The sequence below is a fragment of the Falco rusticolus genome, chromosome 3 (genome assembly GCF_015220075.1).
Source record: "Falco rusticolus isolate bFalRus1 chromosome 3, bFalRus1.pri, whole genome shotgun sequence".
Lineage (NCBI taxonomy): Eukaryota > Metazoa > Chordata > Aves > Falconiformes > Falconidae > Falco > Falco rusticolus.
The window spans coordinates 62392620-62415019 of record NC_051189.1 but is presented as its reverse complement, the minus strand read 5'-3'; the positions used below and the strand labels follow the sequence as shown (position 1 = coordinate 62415019).

Sequence of the window (22400 nt, the reverse complement as noted above, 5' to 3'; positions counted from 1 at the left end):
CTGGGCCTCAGCCCGACCGCCTGCCGTCCCACCCCGCACTCACCGTCGGAGCCCGGCAGCCGAACTGCAGGCTGCCCCCAGCCCCGCAGGGGTCCCTGCCTCGCCAGGACCCCCGTTACCTGTGAGCGGTGTGTCCCTCCGCTCCCGGGATGTTCCTCCTGTACCTGCCCCACCAGGAAGGCCAAGCCCCCTCCCGTTGCTCGTTAAGTCTCTGGGGTAGCATCCCCAAAGCAGCGGGCAAGACCAGTGCGTGTCTGTGTGAGCAGGAGAAGAGAGCTCACCCGATGGTCCGTACTCGGCCAGCTCCTGGGAGCTGCTGAAGGCACAGGAGCTGGGCTGCAGCATGTCCTGCTTCCAGTGGGCTGGCTGGCTCGTCACAGCCCCACGCCAGCACCGCTCCCCCTCACAGCACCGCCGCGATGGCCCAGGCTGCCCCCAGACATGCTCTAGGCCTGCCCATGGAGACAGACCTGCTGCTCCCCACACCTCAAATATGTGAACTTCATGGACCAGTCCCCCCCCCCCCCCAAAAGAAGGATCCCCTGACTAAAGTCAAGGAGCAAAGGCCAACAGGGGAAAGAGCCTGAGGAGCCAGCCTGCACACGGTCATCCGCCAAGCCAGCATGCAGAAGAGTCAGGGTGCTGAAAATACTAGAAGACACATCCTGATACCCATATCCGCAGCACACAGCAGGCTCCCTTGCTGGGTTACAGGCTATATCCCTGCTGTCTGGATTTATTAAACGATTGTTGATGTTCAGCTCGATACTGCATGGACTAAGGCCCCAAACCAAACAGTACAGTCAGGCTGGGGGACAGTGATTGTGGACTGTAAATAAATATCCCGAGAGTTCCTAGAAGAGCAGAATGAGTTTAAGTTGTATGTCAATGGAATGCTTTTGTGCAAGCGGAGTGTTAACAGACTACAGCACCATTACCAGCAAAGGGAAGTAATTCAGTTCAGACAGCAGATGTGGAACACCTTCCAAACTACAATCTCATCTCCCCTAGCCTACTTTGAAAACAACTGATTCAACAGACCAGCCTTTTAAACATGGCTGTTGTATGGGCATGGCCTGCTTTGTGCGTACAGAGTCGCTGCTGAGGCTGATTACCTTCCTGTTGCAAATTCTCGTTGCCAAGGACTGAAGTGTCAAACAGATTTTCTGAGCCAAGGATTGACCCACACGCATCATTCCCAAACCTCATATTTAACATGAGAAGTTGGTTTCAGATGTGTGTAGTTCAAAGACTATAAGCAGAAAAAATAAAATTAATGTATTAGTATTAACACTGCTTCTTTACTTCGGTCTCCTACAATTGAAGCCTGGATGTTCAATCTTTTCAGTTCCTGAAGGGCATTAACCTTCTAACACAAGCCAACTGCTTCGGCAAAACTGGGAACTCGGTATGTAGAGAGACTGGTAAGATTATACGCTTTACTCCCTCTCTAGCCCACTACTTCCCTACCCACCAAAATTTGTTTAGTATTACTGTACAAGCGCAGGCATAATGGCTGCAAAATCATTAAGAGTGCTGTATCCATAAGCAATGCACCTGATAAGCATCCTCAAGAACATCCTCAGAACAATATTTGGCTATTTATTAAGAATTTATCATCAAGTTTTTAATGTGAATCAACCCCTTCAGGGGCTGAACAACTGCGTTGTAAGTGCCAGATAGCCCAGAAAAGCTGCTCTGTCAACAAGGACAGGGGACTGGCTTCCTTCTAAAATCCCCCTCCCAGCAGCAGGTTCCACATGACCTCTGAGCAGGTTGGCTGCTCTGGTGACAGGGTTGAAGCTACCTAAGCAGGCTTTGGCACACCGAGTCATCATGCTCCTCCACAAGCCACTGCAAGTCTAGCATATTAATGATAAACCCAAGGGCTAATTAAACTTGGTAACATTTAGGTGAAATTTTATAAAGGATGTGTTTACTGATCTGTCTCCTCGGTCTTGACTGGGAAAACAAAAGACTCATTCTGGAAACCACAAGAACGAAAGCCGATTTTTTGGTTTTACTAGTAGCAAAGATATTATCTCTTAAGTGTAAGAAAACAGCGTTATGCTTTGGTGACCAAAACTGGACAGGTGCTGCTTTCTCAATAGGAGTTTTGCATTTCTGCTACTTACCTCCTTCTTTCTTTCTCTGCTTCTCTAAAGACATTACTGACTGTGGGCAGGCTTTTGGCCAGCCCTTACTCTGAAAAGTAAAAAAAAAACCCCGTCTTAAACTGGAAAATAAGGGAGTGTTTCATCCTGCCTGCAGTCAGCCCCTTGTGGTCACTCACCTGGGGAACCTGGACAGTGTGTGTGTGTGTGGGGGGGGGTGTGCGTGTGCGCGGAGGTGCTTCCCCCTCCCTGATACAGCTCAGAGCCACGCACCTAACTTCAGCCCTGAAAACCATCTGAGACGGTCACATGTCTACAACCATTAATGCTTCACACAGGGGCATGCATCCTTATGTGCCTCTTCCAGGCGGCACCAGGATGATGCTTCACAGCCAAAGACAGGCTGGGGTGACACGTGCCTGCTGGGGGGGGAGCTATGCTTTCAGCCCCCCAGCCAGCCCAGGCAGGTCTTGGGAGTACCCAGGTAATCACCGCCTGCTGCAATCCCAGCCCCATGTCAAGCTAGCAGCCATGGGAGCATGGACCTGGGTCCTTCCCGCTGTCCGTTTTGTGCCAGCCCCAGTGCACCCGCGGACAGCGACACAGCTGTAGCACAGATGAGCTGGACCAGGTCTCTGCTCACAGTGGAAAAAGTCAAATTGCTTGCTGGGTGAACGCTGATGCCAACACAACAAAAGGCAGCAGGAAACGGTCAGTGAGAGACAGAGCAGAAGACCAGGACCATTCCCTTTTGGGTAAGGGTCTGCACCCTGGATGGGCTTCAAGTGACCGCAGACACACACACCAAATGCCCCCACCTCTCAAATTGCCACTTCCTGGAGCAAATTTTCACCTTTTCCATTAAGTCTGGAGTTTACAGGTTAAATCTGTCAGAAAAAGATACTGAGGAATGGCACCACCCCAGGGAAAGGAAAAGTGCTATTCTCGCTGGCAGTGAATTCAGGTAACTTATTTGCCAGCAGGTGCATATCTATTATGTCATTGTATTTAATGTGATCAGGTGCAAGGAACAAGCAGACAGGAGCAGTGTGGAGAGATTATCAGCACAACCCAAAAAACGCAAGTTTGGTGGAGGGATTTAATGCAGAAGAGGACAGTATTCAAGGCCTCTAAATTAACTCCCTGTTCAAGCTGTTCTTTACTCTGCATTAATAAGGATTGTGAAATTGATGTTTTTTTCTTCTTTTTTTTCTTTTTCTAAATCACCCTTTGCAATCTGCAGTTAAGGACCTCCCTCCAAACCTCATTTCCTAGAAAAACAAAGCAGTTCTTCATATGCATAGTTAGTTGCACAGCCTGCGTGGTCCATGTGGTAGCCACGCATGCGATGGTTTGTTTTCCTGTGCTGGAAGGAGGGTTCAACCTGGGACACTGAATTGTAACATGCTGTTTTAAAAGTAATCACCGTTTCAGACCTGACTAGCCCTAGCTCTGTTTACACTGGCGAGTGAGAAAATCTACTCATGAATTATCCCCACTGCAGTTCTATTAGTCCTCACGCACCAGCTCGACACAGGCAATTTACAGTCATCTCCTCCAGCAGGGTTAAATGGTACAGCGAGCATAATGTGTTGGCCCTGTTTACCCTGGAGATTACACTGCTGGTAACTTTGATGCTCGTCTGCCACTGCTGAAAAACAGATACAAATTTCTTAGTGCTGACGCGTAAGGAACAAGAAACTCTACGCAGGGACAGGCAGCTGTAAATCTGAGGGTGATAATCAGTCCAGGCTACTCAGACCTTGAAAATAACCCTAAAGGGACGAAGCAACTGGGTGACTGAGAACCAAAATTTCACGCAGGTACCCATTACGTCGAACACTGTAATACAGTGGCTTCCACTTATTTTAATCATCGACTAATTCAATCCTCCATTTAGTTCTATTAAAAAACCGTGAACAAAATCAGCTGTGCTGAAAATACTGCAACCCCTTGCATCCCTCATTTGATCACATTCCACAGCTTTTGCCTTACGTTGAGCTCAAATCTAACCAGTAGTTGTAAAAATGAGCCATTTAAGGAAAAGGCAAGAAAGGATCACCAACGTATTTTTCTTAATCCTGTTGTTATTCAGAGTTCTCCCTGCAGCACATGCAATTAATATCTGGTACTGGACTCTGTGGAGTCTCAGTGGTTGCAGCATGACTACCCTGCCTAAGCTCCCTGTGTTTTCCACGCAATTCCCAGCAAGTACAGGGAAGAATCATCCCTCATTATTAGTATTTTTTTTAGCCCATTCAAACAGGAGTTAGAAGAGATGCACTAAGAACCACATTAAAAAGCTGAGAGATCACATCATGCATTATCCTACCATAGGAACAGATGAAAGTTAAATGAGAGACGGAATTAGCATGGGTGCTAGAATCTATGCATATGCAAGAACCCACCTCCAACACAAAACTGAAAGCCCTGTTGTAGAAATATAGGTTGCTAAATAAGCTATTAGCAGTATTTTACACACAAAAAGGAATATTCATTCTTCCACTGAAGAACACACTTAGGAGTTACAGAGAGTCTCCTGCCAGGTGGAGTATTCACTCCATAAATCTCAATTCCCAACAAACTCCTTGGCAGCCAGGAAAAGAAAACAACGGGCACTTGACTGCAGATTAACAGACTATCAAGATATTTTAGTACTTTCTGACTAAGGTGTATGGGAAGACCTCAAAAAGCTGGACAGTGCAGAAACCTTCCAAGATCACAAGAAAACCCATCAACCTTGGTCTAAAAAAAGGAACCTAAGGGCAAGACATAGAATGGAGATAAGAAGGGAAAGTAGAACCAGGATTACAGTAAAGCACTAAAAATACAAGTAGAATGTGAACGCTGTATTTTTATTTCTGACACTAATATAACCAGCTGGTTTAGAGATACAAAGCTCTGCCTCAATGATGGTGCCGTCTAGTACCTGAAAGTAAAGGATGAAGAGAGGAACCTGGAAGAAATATCCAAAGAGATAGGGGAGAGAAAGGGAATCAACATAATGCAAAAATTTAGGCCAGCGATGACAGAAAAATAAAGCTTTTAAAGAACCAGGATGCCCATGTAAGCTAGCATTAACACTGAAAATTAAGGAAAATACACTGATACTGAAAAATGGATCTACAAGCAAAACAAGGGAATTTTCTTCATTTTCTTTTATCCTACAGTTTTCTTATCACTTGTCTTGCCGCATTTACATATATGCTGTCTGGATGTGTAATCATAAGGGAAATTAACCCTGGATAACCCCATGCTGCAGCATGTTTACAGAAATTGCTCTAGAGAAAACAACTCTAGGAATAAAATGGGGGACATCCAAACCATTGGAAATCAAGGGAGTCACAGACATGATAGGTCTGAAGGATGGGAAAATCTCTTTATGAGAACATGCCATTAAACATTACAATCAAGCATAAAATTGCTCTGCCACAGTATTTTGTTTTATTTGCATTGTTAAATTTCTTCTCCTAACAACAATGGATAGTTTATAGCGCTAATGATTTATACAAAAAGAGCTGCGTAAATGCATCCCAAATGGGCGGCTTCTTTCTTAAGAACTATAGACTCAGTTTCCTTCAGCTTGATCACAAATCAGTGACTCACACAAATTTCACATCTGCCTCAGGATACAATGGTGCAGCTTCTACCGAGTTTTCATGATGGATTAAGTTCCTATGGTGCAAGAGAGGTGTAAAAATTTATGCTGATTTAAAAAAGAACAGTGCATTTCCACAAATCACCATGGTGCAAAAACTACAGATGCCTTGCCATTAACAACTGTTATCACTGAATCTCTGTACTAAGTTCATTACTTCTGGCTTCTGCAGCCCTGCTTAAAATAAAATACATTGTTTGTATACAATTTGTGTATGTCCATGCACACAAACACACATTTTCCCCAGTAAATCAATGTAATTGATCTGGAGAAGGGGGCCACAGTTTAGAAGTATTCAAATTGCTCTGCAAAACACATTCACCTCACTTTCAGTGTATCCCCAAAAGAGATGGGGACTGAGACTTCTGACATGCAAAATTATTTGGATTTGCTGCACTTTATAAGCCACTTTATGATATAACAGAATATTTTATTCCTAATCCACAGCATTCCAAACTGTTAAGTCAAGCTCCCTCAAATCAGAGATCAAAGAGTGGCAGAGTGGCATAAAACAAGACTTTGGGTACACTTCGATCACATCTTTCCGGTGTTTCTTTGACCTTTATGTCAAAATGAAGATATTCGTCAACTCCCTTGATTCCAACAGCTGAAGCATTAAGAAACCCACTTAATTTATGTTAAAATACTGAGAACTGACAACACTGGGAATAAGAATCAGAATCTAGTCAAGACTTCTTAGACCAGCCACAATGAGAATAACTGCAGATACAATGTACTCAGCTCATGGGGAAGCATCAGGAAGTTTCTAATGCACTTCTGTTCTGACTAATGGCCTAAGTGAGCATGTAGACAATAATCCTCCTGCAGGGGATGTGAGGAGGTGGGAGAGAAAGTCCACAGAGAATGTTGGCCGTCAGAAGCTTCCTGCAGTTTTTCCATAACCACTTATCGGGAGCCACTTTTAACGCATCATCACAGGCATTCCTCGGCAAGCAGCGGCGTTTCTGCCACTTCCTTCAGACTGGCAAAGGAGTAAGACTTCCCAAAAATACATCCTCTAGAAAAGAGGGAATTAGGCAAGCAAGCTCAGTGCTCAGTGAGAATCGGATACCTCACTGCTGCTTGTGAAAAGCAGACCTCTGAGTATACCACCAGCGAAATGACAACCATGTTGCAGAAGCTACCAGGCTATTTTTACCAAAGCAGAATATGTTATCTTTTCATTTTGTATAAAGGCAATAAAAATTCATAAGATTCATGCTCTGCATTTAAAGAGAAGAGCTTGGTAATACAGCATTCAGACCACATGGTTTTTGACATTACCATGAATCGTCTACGTTCTTCAGTCTTTTGACATGTTCACAGGGATGATGTTTACACTGACTAGTTCATAGTACATCATATCACATTTTAATGATTCACTTCAGCTCTGACAAAAGGAAACATCTGCCATAATTTTTTCTTTCATGAACTTTATCACAATTAAAAATCTGACGTTTTACCAGCCTGTGTGCCAACCGAGAAGCACGCCAAGTTCAGCACTTCCTGATACATACAAATGCGTGCAGCATGAACAGCTAGTACCAACAGCACCAAGCCATCACTGACTTGTCAGTCCCCACCACAAAAGAGAAAAAAGATCACAGTTTGTGGGCAATAATTTCATAATCTTGATCTGGTTTCCATATGACAGAGTGCAAGAGAGAGAAAGAAAAAAAAACACAAACCAAAAAACCCCATGCTTCACAGCTCTGTGTGATGACAATGTACGATTTCTATGTCTTGCCCTATTGCAGCCAGAAAAATATTAAAGCAGCATGTTAAAACTGGCACAGCTTCTAAAAAACGATTTCCAAACATGACTTGATGGACAGCACCCTAGTAACTCGAAACGAAGCTTAAATCCGCATCGACTTTACATAAAATTAGGCCAATCCTACCCAGCACAATGACAGTATTCTTGTTTTCAACATAATTAATGGTATCTACAAGCTCAAACCACTTCTGAGACATTACACATATGACAGGAAGGCAGCTTGACCATTTACCATAAAGACCGACAACCTCTTGTACCCTGCATAAGGCTGGGATAACTGTTGTACCTCTAGGCAGCTCCAGTGACACCATCATTTCAGGGTGGAAGCCAAGAGCCAGAAGCAAAACCAGCAGCCTAATGATACCGGCAATGCAGTGTTGCTTCATCCGTGGAATAGCAGCGTCCCACTACTTGGTGGGCTGTGATGTTACTCAGCCCAGGCAATCCAGGAGGGATGGATGTTTTTGAACAAACTCTAGGACAGAGCTGGGGTCTCAGTAAGGGCTGAAGGGGTGCTTTCTAACACTGCTCCTCCATCCATTTCTTCCCCTGTACTACCAGCATAACACTGAATTTGGTACAGTATACTTAAACTTGAAGTGTTTCATAGGAGGACTTCAGGGACTGAGAAAGAAATGGAAAAATGGCCCTGCGTACAGCACATACAAGACTGCCCCAAATATATGGCATAAAAGATGTTTAAGGAGAATGCATCGTCTACTAGCTACATCAGACTGAGGTTCAACTTCTCTCCCCAGCTCTATCACAGACCTTCTAGTGACTTAAGGGAAGTCCCTTCAGCTCTCCCTGCCTGTCCCCACTCTTCCCTCTCCTGATACCACAGCAGCACCTACGCAGCGCTTCCACAGAGCACGGCCTCACCTGCGCCAGTCTTCACACACCGCCTGATACCAGTACTCTATGAAATTTGGGCTGCTAAGCCACTTTTGAAGACGACATATGAGCACTTAAATCATAAAGGTGCATTTTCAAGATCTGCCTAGTGGTGCCCTTTCCCGATGAGCAGAAGGCAGGCCCCAAGTGGCTGCAATGGCATTTTCCTTTGTGTGCCAGCAAAAACCAAAATTTGCTTGAAATCTCAACAGACACACTGGGAACTGACAGTTAGTGTATCTTACAGTTGGTTGGCTGGTATTTTTGGATGGGAGGCTGCATTTCAAACTACTTCATCCTATGTTCACACTCTGTACGACTGTACATCCGACACTGTACTGACTCACCGGTAGCATTTTTGTGTAGCCCACTAAAGAGATACCATTACACCCTGTTTGGGTGGGGTGAGACCTTCTGGGTGAATCTCCTTGTGGGAAAGGAAGTTTGGAGAGTAAGATACTAATTTTCAGAGTTACAGAGAAACTGTGCTCTCTCATGTGTGCCTGCACACACAGAGCAGGAAAAGCACATTCACTCCCTCTCACTCTACGCTACCCCATTGTGGTAGTGAAACTACTGATGCTTCAAATTTGGCACAGTCCTAATTCTTAATAAAAAAACCCAATGAAACCTAATGAAAATTAGGATTAAGGTGAAGGGTTAAAAGCAAACAAACCCAAGTTGTTATGCAGCCTCCAGGGAGAGGGCTGTGCTTCCTGCCCAGCCTAGGAGGGGACACTGCCCGCACACCTTCCACACCGTCAAGTTGCACTGGCAAGTGCAGGGCAGATGCAGCCTTCTGGAGAAGCAAAGGGCAGAGACATCATCCCGTTCAGTCTGAGGTCAGGGGTCTCTGCCATACCTCTGATCTGCTGAGTCTTAAGCCACAGGTGCAGAGATTTGGCCTGAGCCAGGCAAGTGCTTTGCAATGCAGCTTTGTGATCCCCTGCCACCAGGACTGCTTCACGCATTTGCGCAAAAATTCAAGAAACAGCACCGACTGCTCACCCATTACCTGTGGGACGCGAGTCAGGTTTGCAGTGCTGGGAGACAGGTATTTTTACCACAGGATCTGCTGTCACAACAGCAAATCCCAGTTGCACATTTACCAAAAGCACTAAGGGGATTTGTCCAGGATTTCAGGACGCCTGACATCCTGATCTGCATAGCAGCTCAGACCAGGCTTTTTGCCATTCAGAAGTCCCAGACAAATGACTCGTGAGAGTACGTGTTTTGCCAGTGCAGTGCATACTCAGTGAGTGTGCAGGGTCTGGGACACGTCTGACATCAGAGGCACGTGCTGGCCACCTGCACACAGCATCTCAACCTCCCCCACACACTGTGCGCCTGGACTTCATCAGACACCTGTGTGCACCCATGCACCTCCGCTCCCATCCACGATGCCTGGGCACACCACACCACAAGGACCACGCATACAAACTCCCTGTGGCATGTGACAAAGACCTGGCCACGCAGCCCCCACCCTCAGGAAGGGCAGTATATACTCCCTGTACATGCTGCACCACTCCTATTTCTGTAGTCGCAACCGAATGCAGTGCAAGCTTGCAATTACTTTCCTCACAAAGTTTACACACTACGGAAAGAGCTTCCCAGCCTACTTCTGTTCTCAGGGATCTGATTCCCTGGCTGCAGTAGGTACACAAAAGGGTCTCACAAGAGAAATCTCCGTGCACTAATCACCGATGATTCATGGATGAAGTCTGAGAAACGTTTCTGTACCACACTAGGGATGGCGAGGCTGAGTTGCTCACCTGCTGATACCTTACCTGCCATGTTTCCTGCCTTGGAAGCTGCATGTCACTGAATTAGCACAGTTTTATTAGATTTAATTAGAAAATGGGACACTCTTTCCAGCTCTTATCCTGTTTTTTATAGACACATCAAATAACTTTACCTTGCTGTCAATATATCTGGTTTCTGTTTTACACACAGAAGATCGGAAGAAGGGAACTGCTCAAGCCAAGGCTGTGCATACAAGGAACATGAATCTGTCATACAACTCAAACTGGCTCCCAGCTTGAATCTATCCTTTTTTTGGGCAGACAGCTTAGACACTTTGAATTTGAAAGGACTCTGGCATTTTTGCTTCATGTGCTCTCATATTTCTTGCTGTGAAAGCTCAACTAGGACTTTCTGTTCATTGTAGGTGTCCTCCTTAAAGCCAGCTTAAACGTGAATACCTGAAAAAAATTTCAGGAAGGTGGGGTTTTTTTTTGTTTTTGGTGTTGGGTTTTTTTTTTACTTTTATAGGTAAGAGTTGTGGTTTCCAGTGTTAAATTGAAAAAAAAAAATTCAGCTAAAAGAAAAGTTGCTCTTTTTTTTTTTTAGCACAGAGCTTCTGTCATATAAAGAAGTGAAACTGTGAGTCCCAGTTTCCAAACTGTTCATATTTTACCTTTCCTGCTGTATTTCTTCAGTTAATACTTTACAATTATGCCTGAAACTGAAGTAGTTTTAGTTTCTCTGTTGCCTACACATTTTGTCATTTCTAACACGACAGTATTGTAACCCATTTGTTTTCTCAGTGCATCTTTCAGCATCACTTGTACTTCACAGTGCAGATGTCTAATGCAGATCAGGGCAGGCACTGCAGTATATTCTGTTCCAAAAGATATCCCCACCTCTTCATTTGTTTTGCAACATGGCTATCAGAGTATTAAATAAATAACGTAATACTTAGCATATATCCATTGTTTTACATATTCTGAATGGTTTATAGATGTTAATTTCTTCATGTGCTGCTCCTGTGAAATAGACCCAGCAGCAATCATTTTATATGAATTGCAGCTACAAAGCAAGTCAATAGCTAAACTAAATAATCAGATTGACAGCCCTTTCTCAATTTCTGAGGCCAGAATAAACCTCACTGATAAGGAGAAACAACAAAAAAATTGCAGATCACCTCCTGCAAACATATGAAATGTAGGCTAAACTTTGATCACAGCTTTTTCTCTGTGAGCCTCTAGCCCAAATTCAAAGCCTGTGTTCTCTCCCTTGAAGCTCACACCCAGAGGCACAGCTCACTGGTCAATGCAATCTTCAAAGTTTCCCATCTTGAACAATTTATTTTCAGGAACAAAGCCTGGAAAAGGTCCAAAAACCCCGTGTGGGTTGGCAGCAGCTCAGGATGCTGTCTAGGTGTGTCTGGCTTGCCCAACTAACGACTCTTTCCACTTCCTCTATTCAGAGCACACTTGTGTTTCCCCGAACTGCAGCAAGCCACCCATTAACTTCTAGTCCTTCATTTCTGAAAAGGCTACCGGTTTCTCCCACTAGATCCCCAGCTTTATGAGCTGTCAGACACTTTGGGTTTTAGCTGTTGGCTGAGAATTTGACAGCAAATGTACAGTTTAGGATTTACGGCTGGGAAAACAATTTCCCAAAATATCTGTATGAATGCAATGTAGAAATATGCCACATTATAATGGTGAGTACTCTCTCAAAATGGAAGCGTTAAACTTCAAGCACAGCTCTATGCCTGAGACAAGCCAAGAAACTTCTGAAATGAGTAACAGGCCTTGCTCAGCACCCTGCGGGCAAAGCAGCCCCCTCCTTCCTGCTCCTCTTCCCCCTCCAGGTAGCCCTGGCACGGTAAAGACTTCTCAGCTATGCTTTTCAGCCAAACTCACCTCAATACTGATACCAGGACAGTGTTTCCCAGCTGCTACCATCAAACTGTTAAACCCTGAAATGGGTCCCTTTGAAGTTTATTAGAATCATAGAATCATCTAGGTTGGAAAAGACTTTTGAGATCATCGAGTCCAAACTTAAACTCATTTTTTCATGTGCAGAAACACAGAGAGTAAAAAACACTAATATTAACCTGTTCAAACAGCAAGAAATCCCCCCCATTTCCCCTCCCCCCTGGTTAAAGCTGCAAAAATTAAATCCATAAGGGCATTTATAGAGAATGTCTTATTTAGGGAAGAAAACAAAAGTGACTGACACAGTTATTTGTCACCGCTGGTAAATAAATTTGCGTGGCTTACAATGTTTACCCTGGAGTACAGCTGAAAGATCCATTCGTGCTGCATTAGAAACCCGCCTCAATGACAAACTTCAGCTCCCCGCTCCAGCAAAGCTGATGTATTGACTAGACAGGTAGATTTAGGTGCTCTGACTGTCTGGATGCTATGGAAATCATGCTGCACGCATCTGACCGTTGTCAGTGGCAGAAGACAAGCGCTGGCCTCATTCTTATTCTAGCCAGGAAAAAGGCCTCGTCTGCATTAGCCTTTTTACTGAAAGGCTGCCATATTTGTCAGTTCAGACGCATGTAAGATAAGCTCTTTCCCCGTTATCTAATATTTCACCAGGCAGTGGAAACGAAGGATAAGCAGAACCTAATAGTCTATGTGGGCAGGCGATCTTGAATGCTGTCAAGCTCAGCACAAGGCCTGGATGCCCTAGACAAGGGGAAGTTTACAGAAGAAGTTAATCACTTCATTTTGAAGAAAAACTCACAGGGATTTGGAAAAACGGTTATGACTTATCCTGGCTACACAGCAAGCAAGGAGACAAGTGTAAAACCCTTCGTGCAGCTTTATACTCCGTGCCTCTCCCTTCCTTTAATGTAGGTACTGCTTGGGTAAAATTGCAGTCCAGTGAAAGGGGATTAAAGAAGGCAGCTGTAAAACTGCTGCTTTCCCTAAGCAGCTGGAAGAAACAGGACAAGCAGGGAGAAGCAAAATGAAAAACCGAATTCTGTGTTCCTGGAATGTCCTGGGCTGATCAGTCCCTTGCACAGCAGCTAGTTTTACCTGTATCCCTCCCCTCTAAAACTGCCCAAGTCTCATGCAGAGTTGGTAGCAACCTGGCAAACAGATCAGAAGGGCTCTCGCTCAGTCACAGGGCTCCCTGGTGAGCACGTATCTAACAGGCTTTTATGCTGCATAATGTGGATACAACAGTGCTAAGCGAATTCTGAATAAAATTAAGATAGCCTGTTTCAGAGCTCACAGAGTAAGTCTGATTTAACAGCATGTCTGCTTAACAGATACACCATCTTAAACAGTAGTGACTGTATGGTCACACTACTCCATTTTAATGCACTGACATGAGAATCAAACTGTATTTGCACAGAAGTGCAGCTCAAAGTATAATCTTTCAATGTTTTGGCCACCCAGAATGGCCAATCTATGTCCAAATGCGTATTTTTCTTGTCCATCTAGCACAAGTGGATTTTTTGGGCATAACTGTTAATAGGTGCCCTGCCAAAACATAAGTGACAGCCTCTGAGAAAGGGTTATAACATGCACGTGGGGTGTGGTATCCAGCATCTCTCTGCTACTGGCTCCTGATCCACTGCCCACATTTTAAACCAATGTGTGACATGGTGAATTGTGTCATGTGCATGGACTCCTAATGTCAACTCTGCACTTAATACCTCATCTGCTCACCAATAATAATTTCAATGTTCCCTGCAGTCAACAACATTTTGGCTGTCAATGGCAACAGTCCCAGGATAACTGCTGTCAGCAGTGCCGCACCGTGTGGGCCTGCATGTGATGGCAGCTCTGCTGTGTCGCCTGCCTGCTCCCATCGTGTGACAATGGGGTGCACAGAAAGTCACAAGAAACTTGTTCCTGGGGAGTCAAGTGCTCCTTGGCGTCAGCACTCGCCGTCATCACGGAGTAGGCCAACTGGGGGAAGATGCATGTGGCATGTGAGCCTGCAAGGAAAACAAAGCCTAGCCTGCATCTAATTTTAGGCTTGGCAGCCTTAAGGATGTTTTGGGCCGTCTTTATCTTTGGCTTTTCCAGCACCTCTTCCTTTAAGGTCATACCCTTAAAAGTGGTTGTGCTGCCTTTTGCTCCAGGTCTCTTCCCTGCCCCCATGAGCCCGGTCAGAGGGTAGAGCAGTGTGAAAGCCCTGACCCCCCTTGGAAAGCCTTCCTTTCAGGGAGCTGGCAGGATGCCTCACCCAGCAAAGGCCTCCCAACCTGCTGGCATAGGTGGGACAGAGAAGGGATGATCTCTTGCACTTTACCTCATCACCAGCTGCCTGCACGCCTTTCTGAATCGCTCTTGTCCTTGGGTTGGTCAAAACCTTCTCTGACTTTTCACACAACCTTGCGATATACTTTCTTTTTTTTTTTAGTAATGTACATTAACCACTTCATTTAAGATTATCAGTTTCACGTTACTGGGAACAAGAGGGAACAGGAAGGTGCCAGGAGCTGATGGAGTCTTCTAGCTAGCCAAACTCCATTTCCCCTTATAGACCCCCCAAACTCCAAAGCCTGTCCAACAGGACTCAGATACCCATTCCTCAACACAGCAGCAAGATGCCAGAGGCTAGCTGCTTTGCAGAAACTGCCTGGAGGCATAGGCAGAATAAGGCAAGTATCCTCCCTGCTCTCTGCAAGCCACAAACTCTCTGTTGTGGCAGGCCAGGGGAGAGGAGCAGAAGCTGGACCACTTTGTCCCCACTGACACGGGGAAGCTACTCGTCCCCTGGGTGTCTCAGCCCAAGGCTGGTCCCACCATGTAGGCACTGGCCCTCTCCCAGTCACAGCTGCAAAGAGCAAGCATGCAGCAGTAATGCTACCAAGCCTGCACGTCCAGCCCCAACATCCAGCAAAGCAGCACCTTGTGTTTAGGGAGCATAGAAAGGCAAAATGAAGAGAAAGGCTATGATGGCTTTCCAAAATATTTTTGTTTCACTGTTAAACTCCTAAAATGCAGCAGGGTTTTGTTGAAAAATTGGAAGAAAAACATAATAACCTAATGGTGACCCTGCACCCTTTACAGTATTCCACCTCTGCTGCTGTTTTCCACACCCACACTTGCAGAATGCAGCAGGTTACCCATCATGACACCACCACTGCATCCCAGCCCTGGTGGTACCATACAGACTCCCGCCCACATGCTGTAGGGCTGAACAAAAATACCACCTTCTGGAGGAAAGTGTCTTTCATGCAGCCATACAACATGATCTCTTCCTTCTACTTGGCAGTCCAGCTGCCACTCTGAAGCTTGCACAGAAATGAATAATCTCATTTTCTCTGCTTTTTAATTTATTTTTTTTCCAGGGGGATGGGGGAAACCTTGATTAGACAGTTGTGGCTACTTAAAAGCAGTCTCTAGCAAGTCCATTCTCTTGGAAACAATTGGGGCAGAATGGCTCTCTGTTAATGTTACATTTAGTCATTAAAAATGTGCATTCGTAACTCTAAAAGCTGCTAGAGGCAAACGCAAGAGAGAGATACATACTCAGATTTACATTCAGTTTCCAGCCTGGTAGACTCAGCGAAACTAAAATTAACATCTCTACCTTTCATATGCATTTATGGACAAACATACATAGAGTAATAACCACCACTGCTGTACACATTTGAATCCTCTTTCAGCAGAGAACTAAATGCCTTTTGAAAAACCTAAATAATTTAGCATCATAATAGTGTGAAGTGTGTAAAGACACTTTCATATATTACTGCATCTAGCTCTGGGGTACAGCACAGGGGATGTCATCTTAAAGCAACAACACAATGGCTTTGGGCAGGAAATACAGCTAACAGATAAAAGGAACAAAATTACTTGAACTGGACTGGAAGCCATTGCTCGGTAGTAATAATAGTTAACCCAAATAAAAATAGTAACAAAAAATAATATGAACTATACAGTGGGATCTTTAATTATGAGGATCTATAAAGACCTTGGTTTCACATTTCATCCATGCTTGTTAAACAACATCATGGTAAAATTAGCTCATTCTGACCTTTTATTTGTATTACAGCAACACAAAGATCCTTCAATCAAGAATCACAACTGCAGTGGCCTGAGCACTGCATAATTAAAAAAAGACAGTCCTTATATCTACAATCTTGACGTCTGGAACTACAGCAAAAAATATTAATTTCTTATAAAACAGGAGGTGAGATTAAGGAGTAAAATGCTCACAACCACTGTACAAAATTCTGCATATTCTTAGCTCAACATCTGCCTAGCCAAAAAAAACCAAACAACCCACCCATCCTGAAGGAAACCTTTTCAGGGTGTTGACAGCAAATACTATTTCCCCTATATCAGGGTCCATCTACTGAATCACCCACCAAGACAGTTTTCTGTTGCACTACGACAATCTCCCACCAAGCCACACGCAGTAACCACAAAGCCCGAACATGGGGAGTAGCAGGAGAAATTAGCCCCATTGTGTTTTCTGTATTCCAAACGCCTTCTGCTCTCCTTTTTACTAAGCATTAAAAGAAACCATGAAAACAAGGACCAGATTCTAACAAAAATAAAGCTGCTTTCTGTCTTCCTATTACCTACCTTATAGCATTTTTGGTGTCTGAAAAAAAGCCTCACATTGGGAAATAATTAAAGGTTTAAAAAACCCCAAAAATGCAATCTGAAAGGTCCAACTTAAGTAAAAGCAAATTAACTAGATGGACACACAGTTCAAATGCTGTGGCCATACTACCCAAGACTGTCCTTCACCACCAGCAACTGGAAAAAACAACTGTCCAAGATGTTTTTGTTCTATCACCCAAACTTTGCTTTGCTTCCAGACTATGGAGACCAGGAACAGAAAACTATACCTGGTTTTCCCGTAACATTTTGCAAATTTCACAGCCTACTTTAAATAACTTCTGGCAGATTCCCACCCCCACACCGCCCCACCACACACCCCCAAGCTCCTTGGAGCAGGGAACCTTTAATAATTTGCTCCTGCAGTGCCAAGCAGAATGGCAAAATGACAAAAGAGAAAGAGGAAGGGGAAAAAAGGAAAAAAAAAAAAAAAGAAAAAAAGAAAAGCTATAGAGCTATGCAGAAATGAATCAACAACAAACTAAGCTTCAATTTAAAAAAGAGGGGGGACACCTAAATTAAGGTGAGGGACTATATGAAAATAAGCAGGTGGGATGAAACAGGCACCCACACAGGTGCTCAGAAGTGATGATTTAACAGTCTCTTCTGATTTCACAGTTCAGGAGATCCTGGCACACCCTGCCCTAATATGCAGCATAACCCACTGGAAAGAAAAGTCTCCATCTACAACTCATTTGTTAAAAAATGGCTCTTTAGGCTATCGTAAGACAGTAATTTACAATGCCTAGATTCACTCTGTGCTTTGTTGCTGAGAAGAGCAGAAACAAACTTACTGTTCCTCTTTTACAGTGGTTTAAAAGCACAGCGCAATTTCAAGGGCAGATCAAAGTTAGACTAATTATTTCCTTTCTGCATATCCTATAACTAAATGTAACAGGTCACTAGGGAAGGGTGAAACAAAAGATGAATGTATTTGCACACACTAACAACAAACACTAAGAAACAAGGACATTATTTATATAATAAAAAGATGCATAAGGGAAAACATCAAAGCCAGTATTAAACACACAAACCCACAAATATATCACCAATGGTGCCTAAATAACTAGGGAAATAAACTGTCTGCTCTCTTTCTCCACACTTCAAATTAAACATAACTGCTGAGGAGGTTAAATCCCTCAAGAGCCTTCAGCACTACTCATCAGGAAAGTTTGGTAATTCTAGTATTACCCACTTGAAGTTAATCCCAAGATCAAGAAAACGTTTCCATTGTTTTCTGTTGTTTAGAAACATTTGAGTTTACTAAGGCCATGCCTTAAAGATTTAGGCCGCAGTCTGGAAGGCTAGAAACATGCTTTATTATAAAATCTTTATAATGAAACTTGACATTCTTATTTATATGGTTCCAGGAATCAGAGCTTTAAAATACTCCAACTACCATGAGAACTGAAAAGCAGTCAAGAATTATAATTTGCCTGTAGAAACTTGCAGAAGCAAATAGCTCCTGTTCTGCATTAATTTCTCTCTAGGAAACCTCAACAGGGATATTTCGCATACATTACTGTTCTTTTGTCCTTTTCCCAGGCTACTTGATCTGCTAGTCAAGAAATCTCAAGCTTTTTTGGGAAAAACAACAGTGTGTAACTCTAGTGTTTTGTCCATCTGTCAGCAACTTCAAAAGCAGTCTCTGTGGCATATCCTTAAGCATTCCTAGTTCAACCACTGCTTCAAAGCACCTACACAAGGTAAGACGACCCCAGCATACAGGGACTCCTCCAGATAGCACACAATACACAGCAGCATCTGTCAAGGCTCAGGCAACTGTCCAACTTCTGTTAAGGCCGATTAAACTCTCCATGATTCAAGAGAGCTTATGGTACAGAAGCAGCACTGCTGCTTGTTTTGAGATCTTCCCCTGAAAGCCATGTTCTTGGACAATATGCTTTTTTCCCCACCAAGGGTTAAAGAGGCTCATGGGAATTGGAAGAGAAAAGGGAACTAGCCTTTTCAAGGAGGAGAACTGGGGGTCATCAGTGAAAGCCCTCTTGAACAGAAAGGTGGCACCAGAGGTAAGGTACCTGAGCAGGACAGGGGTGGCTAAGGCTGCATGGAGCACAGGTCCACCAACATCAGCTGGGGCTCCACAAGTGGCAAAGTGTGCAGTCCCGCGGGAATAATACTTGGAATATTTATTGCTCTTTTCTTTCATTCCTGAAGCCTTAGGGAAGGCTGTCACCTGGCTCACATCCAGGAAAGGTTGCAGGGATCAGGCCGAATGCACACGACTACAGCCTGCCACGCAGAGGTCTGAACAGCACACCTAAGTTTCTACAGTACAGCCAGGAGCAACCCCAAACTCCTTTTCAATTTCTACACACAAATAAAGGGCCTTTCATTTACTTTACAGTGCTCTTTATTTTTTTAATGTGTGCCCTTTTACTGTTCTTTGACTAAGAGTACAGATACAGGCATTTCTCACCCACACGGTACTCAAATGACTTTCAAACCTTTGTGTTAGCTTGTCATTTTTGGTAGCTTTCACACCCCTATTGAAACAAAGCTTAGACAAACCCTGAAAACTAAGGATCTCTCCAGACATGTCTAGACTCTCAGTTCAACAAGGCACAATATTTTTGAACTCTCTAACCTTTATGGGAGGTGACCAAAGCCAGCTCAGACAGACTAAACTGACACACTGCCAGCTAATACCCTGAACACCTTAAAATGCAAATAGCTCTAATCTTATTAAAAATGATGCAATTCGCCCTACCACAACAGCAAGAGGGGGAAGGGAAGCAAAAAATACCATTGATAGCATAGGCTGCTGCTCTCCTCATTGTACCATTTATGAATTATTCCAATTTCCAGTTAAAGAAGTTGAAGAACTGGGATTTTTTTATTTTATTTTTTTTTTAACATCCATATTGAGCCCGGTAAAAGACTATATCTAGGCTATGCGTGGGAGGTGAAGAACTGCCACCATCTCCCAAAGACATGACTAATACAAGATTTGGTAAGTCAGGAAGACAATGCCAAGTCTTTCCTCATACTGTACAACTTGGATGAAAGCAAGTATGTAGGAAGGTAGCTACAGCATGCCAGTGTAGGCTCATGCTGTACCCACCGCTATAAAACAGGTACCTCACTAACTTAGATGGTGCAAACAGTGTAGAAACAGAGCAAAAAAGTAGCTCTTTGCAAGCCAGAGCTGTCATGCTATCCTGCCTCCTACCTCTAGTGTGGGACAGCAGGAAACCCGGCACCCCATATTGCAATGGAGGTGCTGGGCAGATGCAAGTCAGTTCTGCTTGGAAGAGGGACTGTGCCACCGATGCCATGAGCCTCACACACCACCTGATTCCAACTGCCTAAAATCTGCTCATTTACAGCCTGTTAAAGTACAGTCTCAATTTCCAGTTTTACAGGGTGCACGCTCTGAACATAAGGTAAATGAGATTGATGAAAAGTTCTTTATTCTGATGGGCTACTTGTATCCAGTATCCCGGAAAAATAATGCTGCCTTGGATTTCCACATGCCTTTCCACCACAGGATTTCTAGATTCACTCCGAAGACTTCAAAGTCCCAAGTCTAGCCCTCAGTGGAAATGCCTCAAGTGAGGCTGGCCAACTCCAAGCTTGTGACGGCTAGCATTTCCAGATACCCAATTCACTTCTTTTCCAGGAGCAGGAATGCATGAACAACTAGCGCTATCAAAGTATCAAAAAGGACACTGATAATAAACTGGTTTCTACCATGCAGTATCAGCGGATGAGCTGTGCTCCGGTAGCACAAGAGCGTTTTGGTCATGCCAACAAGCAAAGGCACATGGGAGAAAGGACTGCTGGAGTTTTGGAAGCTATTTACTATGGTAATCTGCAACTGGAGTAGAGCAGCATGTACAGAGGGAGTGTGGCAAGTTGACAGAAAGCAAGTTGCAAGCCTCTTCTCTTTTATTGAGGCTTTGCTCAGCTGGGTTGCTTTATGCAACCACCACAGGAGCAAATTTACCATGGGAGGCAAGAGGAAAAACAGATTGATTTATCTTAAACCCTGTAGCGCTGCTGCATTCTCAGTTTTGCAGAGTACAGCCCCAAAGCACAGATCCTATCACATGAAAGACCTGTCAAAAATAAAAAACTAAGCATTCTATAAACACTATAACATCATCAAATATGCATTTACCTCCAGATCATGGCTTATTGCTAAATTAGGACAAATCTCTTTTCAAGTGACATCTCAAAGTAAAACAAAACCAACCATACCACCAAAACCGAATGGACCAAAAGCCCTGCAGCCTAATATCCCAACCAGATGCACATAGACTTGTGTTCCTGTCTGTTTTGGATCACAAGAATGTAACTATGAACCTATTCTCAGACGAGCATTCGCATGCCATTAAATAAACTGCTAACCAATCTTCAATACTAAAACTCTGGTTTCAGTCGGGTCACAAAAGAAAGGATGGAACAGTCCCTGTAAGTAGCTGGGTTTTGCTACACCTCTGATGGATTTGAGATGAGGGATCTGGTGACAGTCTGCCAGTCACTGGACAAAGGGCCACCAAGTATGTCAGCAATTAAGGGGGACCTGTGGTGAATAGGCAGGATTTGGAAAAAACATCCAGGATGAGAGCTGTGAACAGGGCAGTCTGCCTGTGCCATGCTAGCTGGAAAGCAGCTCCCTGTAGTGGCTGGTGATCTTGTAAAGGCATTTTCAAAAAAAGTAGGCAGCACAACTAGCTCACTCTCTCAAGTCACACTGGATCAAAAACCCAATCAATTCCATTAACAAAAAGGAAATTCTGCCACTGTGAGGCACTGTGAGCAACATCTACACCATGGGTAGTTTTTCCAGCTTATACAAGGGACCAGCTACCAGAACTGCCACTCTGCAGAGAACCTTGCATGGCTACTGCTAGTTCAGGGCTACCAATTCCACGCTTAGTCTCCAAATTACTGCTGCCTCTGAGGTCCAAAACCAAGTCATTCCTGTTACCATTCAGATTCCTTTGCAGAACTTCTTCCTGCAGGATTTGAGTGCTCACATGGAACGTGCTGGGTCTTTACGTTGGTTTTAGTCCTAGAATGAATTGGGAAACAAAATGGGAAATCTGAGTGCACAGTGAAGCACTGGGACAGCAAGACAGGAGTTCCAGGATTTTCTTTACAGCCCTACAGACTCCACAGAATTTAAATCCAGCTCAAACAGCAACACTGTTGGAATAGGATAGTGTAAAAAACAGAGGGGATAGGAGGGCTTCCAGTTATAAGCCCCACTTTCAAATAGCTAGAAAGACTTGGGTCAGTCATTCCAAGTCAATAACCTAAGACCCCTAGCGCACAGCTTCACCAAAGGAAAGAAGTCTGCTCTTGTCTTTTGCTCCTCTTCTTTGGCTCTGGCCCCAGTACAGCACTGCCGTCTAGCTCCCGTGATCTGGCACATAGAGACAGGAAATCAGAGAGGCACTGCACTATTGGGAACGTAAGTGGTGCCAGCACAGTGGCAAAGAAGCAGGAGGTGACAGGTCTCCTCTGTAACCCCCCCATGACTACACTCAACAAATCCATGTGGACAATCACATCCATGCCACAGAGAAGGAAAAGATTCCGCTCCCCCCCCCCCAAAAAAAAAAAAATAAAAAATTAATATTCTGAACACTGAA

At 44.1% G+C, this 22400-nt stretch overlaps 1 protein-coding gene across 3 annotated transcripts in view; it reads right to left on the bottom strand.

Moving 5' to 3' along the window:
- Positions 1–22400, bottom strand: part of LDLRAD4 (low density lipoprotein receptor class A domain containing 4) — a 294703-nt gene that overhangs the window by 27214 nt on the left and 245089 nt on the right. The window lies entirely within an intron of this gene.